Here is a 3,791-nt window from a genome sequence, read left to right as displayed (position 1 = left end):
GTAGCAGGCCAAACAGGTAGCCATTATCAACCCGATCAAATGCCCTCTGTAAGTCTACAGACAGCATTACCCCACCACCATCAGCCATAGCCCCAATTGCGCAGCGAGTCGAGAGGATGTTGTCCGCAATGTCTCGACCCTTCATGCCGTACGATTGGGAATGGCCGATGATGGTGGGCGCAGCCTCTCTAAGTCTGTTAGCCAGCGCCTTGGCGAGCACTTTGTAATCTGAACCGAGCACCGTCAGGGGCCGGTAATTTGCCAAGTCCCGCCTGTCCCCACTCCCCTTGAAGATGAGGGAGATGACACCCTCAGCCAGGGCACCAGGCAACTCACCTCTCCGCTGAGTCTCCTCAAAAACACACAGGAGCACAGGAGCCAGTCGCCCCTTGCAGGACCGATACAGTTCCCCCGACAAGCCGTCCAGCCCCGGGCTTTTGTTTAGGCCCAAGCCTCCGATGGCGGCCTCCACCTCCTGGAGCGTGAAGGGCGCGTCACAGGCAGCCCGGTCCTCCTCACTCAGCCGCACATCTACAATAGAATAAAGTGCATTAGAATGTATGGCAACTTCACTGTCTAAGGCAAAGGCGCATGCATAGTGGTCTCTGGCCACTCCCACTACCTCCCGAGCCCCAGAAACCACTGTACTTGTGCTATCTATGAGCTCATCTATGTAGCTCTTGTCCTGTTTTGTCTTTTCAAAACTCAAATGGTAGGCTGTGCCTGCTTCCCCCTCTATCAAACTACCCAAAGTGTTTGGGTAGTTATTTTTTTAACACACTATAGAACATTCTTATTGTAATATTATGATGATGATAAAGTCAATTTGTAGTTTACTATAGTCATTTCCTGAAAATAAAACAGTAATACTATGGGAAATACTATAGAGATACTATATAAACTCTATAGTATAACAATAACTTTACTTTTTACCAAAGCCAACTCTATAATAATACTATAGTAATTTTCTATAGTGCGTTCCTGTGTTTACACCTCAGCAGACAGCACACTTAAACATCAACATACTGCACGTCTAAGTAGCCACAGCAGTCAGTAACAGTAGTTGTTGACTGTATGAGAACTGCAAGAGATGAAGAGGGAGAGACAGTCCCTGAATGAGAGAGAGATGTGACCCACGACCAGTTCCTTAGAATTTATAATAACTGCAGCGTGGTTAGGATCCAGATGTTTCATAGAAGAGACACGTTCTGTCTGCCACTGTTAACAGAGACCTGTCTGTAGTGGAGTTCAGACACTTCACTGATAAACCACAGACCTGTTGATTTAACATTAGGCTTCATGACAGAGAAGATTTTTATATCATGTTTTCACGATTTCAGCGTACTGCACTGTATCTGAATGTAGTTGTTCTTATGGAATCAGGTTATGGGGAAAAATTGTGAGCAAAATAGAAATGTTGATCATTAGTTATGAAATTGTGCCACAGATAAAATACCACTAAATTACAAAATAAATATGTCATTAAGAAGCTACATTTTCAGCTGACAATATGCATTTTTGTTTGAATGGCATCCTCAGAACTTAGGAAAAATGAGGGGGAAAAAAATCTGTCCTCACCATTGCATTGCACAGAGTTCAGTGATTTCAGCAAATGTTGCTGCAGTTGTATGTTTAGCGCTCGTAGTGTGCTATTCTCAGCCTCGACTGCTGCTGTGATCTTCTCCTGGTCCAACAACCTGTTACAGAAGGAAATATATCATAACTACCTGTGATCGGAAGAAACAATCAAATATAAGTTGAAGTTATCTGCAAAATGAACTTTTTTGTCTACCAGCCAACGGCTAGTGAATGTTTAAAGTTTTCAAGTAGGTTAAACAAAACACTGGGCTAAAGATCAAATTTCAAGCCATTACATTAATTAAAAAAACATTCTTAATGCTGTTCAAAACTCCCTTACTTTTTGGTTTCCTGCAGTTGAAGGGACAAATCATTAAATTTCTTGAGGTATAGGCGTTGTTTTTGTTTTGCATTGAGGAACAACCCCACCATCATCATCATCATCGTTGTCGTCTGCTTCGGAGAAGATATCTGATAAGATATGCTCTCTCATTTTCTTGCTTGGAGGTGGGCAGAGCGGAGACAGTCTTTTTTTCATTTTTCATTCCTTAAGTAAGGCCATGAGGTTGTTTTTTTTGCCTCTTCCGCTGCTTTTTTCTGATTTGTCTGGAAACATGGATAAAAGCATAAATATAAAAAGGCATCACACTGTAATACAAGAGTCCCATACAAACAAACCAAACAAACAAAGCAATATGAATACAATATATGGTTAATGGATAGATTAATACAATGATTGGAGCACGATATTATTACCATGTGAAGGTCAGAAACGCAAAAACCCATTGCAGTACAGAAATGGTTAAAGTTCATGTCAAAGTTGTATTTTTTAACTGTTAGTTACATCCAAGTGCCACAAGATGGCAATAGCTGTATTATTTGAAGCCATCAACGTTACATTTATGTTTTTGGCTTCCTTTTTCTTGCCGGTGGGGGTGTGGTTTCCTTCAGCCGTCTCACACGGACGCGTTTCCCCTTGGACAGCTCCTCTTCCACTTCTTCTCTCGACTGTAAATCACACTGGATGTAAGTACTTGAAATCACCTGCTATAACGTTACATACTGTCATGTGATATTAATAGTTCCCTGAGCCACTCCGTTTGCCGTCCTAAGAATAAAGTGTTGAACTCAGCGGCGCTAACGTTAGCTTGCCACCATTAGCTAGCTAACGTTAGCTAGAACGGCTAAATGTGTTAGCCAAAACTCACATCAGTTAAAAACGTTAGCATTAAATAAAGGTATCCAAGTTTGCCATTTAATTACTCTAATTATGTTCCGAACTATTAGAGGTAATTACTCACCCTTCAGGAACAATACTTGGCCTTTAAAATAGTCCTCCTGCCAGCGCACCCAGTAGATCTTATTGCTATTATCACAGATGCTGTCAAAATCCTTAATGTAAGAAAAAGGGACGATTTCTTTACACCCGTCTTCTATATATCTTACATAAGCAAACATATTTGTTAGTGATATTTATAGCAAAGTTATGATATAATTATATTTTTATTTATAATTTATTTTATTATGTAAGTTGATAAGTAACGTTATTCTAAATCTATCGTGTTAAATCCTATTGTAAAAGTACCAAGTAACTAACGTAACGTTAACCAAGTAACTTCAACGGCGGGAAGCACGCAAGTGAGATGCCCTGTTGCCTTGGATACAGTCTTAGATGTCTAAGACACACTATTCTACTACAATCTATCAGATAAAGTACTGGGGTTGATTAAACTTAAACACATCTGTATAACACAGCCATTTTACATGGTCACAGTATTGTACCCTTCAGTAGGAGGATTTTTACAGGACAGTAGTATTGGGCTGCAGTTGTACAAAGTAATCCCGCAACTGAGAATATGTCACAATTTTTATTAGTGCCACAACCCCAAAACACTAGTCCGCAAACGAATGGTTAATTTAAACTAACTAGTTCAGTTTGTTCAGGCAGTGGGAGGATTAGAAGACATTTCCAACAATGTTTCCTTATCAGTGAATTTTTTTTAAGTGGTGTGTGAGTCTCAGCTTTTAGTAACTTAATTATTGTTTAAATTCAACATCCTGTTATTCATGAATATGTCTGTTAATAATGATGTCAATGTTCTTTTTTATTTTTAGACGCAAGTACAAATTGTACTTAGAACCTAAACGCACAATTAAATTACCCCGTGCAAGACTAAAAAGAGGACATAATGTAAGTAATTCCATGAGAAATA

At 39.8% G+C, this 3,791-nt stretch overlaps 1 long non-coding RNA gene across 1 annotated transcript; it reads right to left on the bottom strand.

The window, feature by feature from the left end:
• Window positions 1–369: 369 nt before the first annotated feature.
• LOC123980564 lies at window positions 370–3,245 on the bottom strand. Its single transcript, XR_006827520.1, has 5 exons — window positions 2,880–3,245; window positions 2,477–2,586; window positions 1,919–2,184; window positions 1,579–1,697; window positions 370–531 (listed from the first exon to the last, which is right to left on the bottom strand). It is a non-coding gene; the product is annotated as an uncharacterized LOC123980564 (long non-coding RNA).
• Window positions 3,246–3,791: the final 546 nt, after the last annotated feature.

This window comes from Micropterus dolomieu, linkage group LG12 (assembly GCF_021292245.1).
Source record: "Micropterus dolomieu isolate WLL.071019.BEF.003 ecotype Adirondacks linkage group LG12, ASM2129224v1, whole genome shotgun sequence".
Lineage (NCBI taxonomy): Eukaryota > Metazoa > Chordata > Actinopteri > Centrarchiformes > Centrarchidae > Micropterus > Micropterus dolomieu.
The sequence above is the reverse complement of the archived record's forward strand: the minus strand, read 5'-3'. Positions and strand labels throughout refer to the sequence as shown.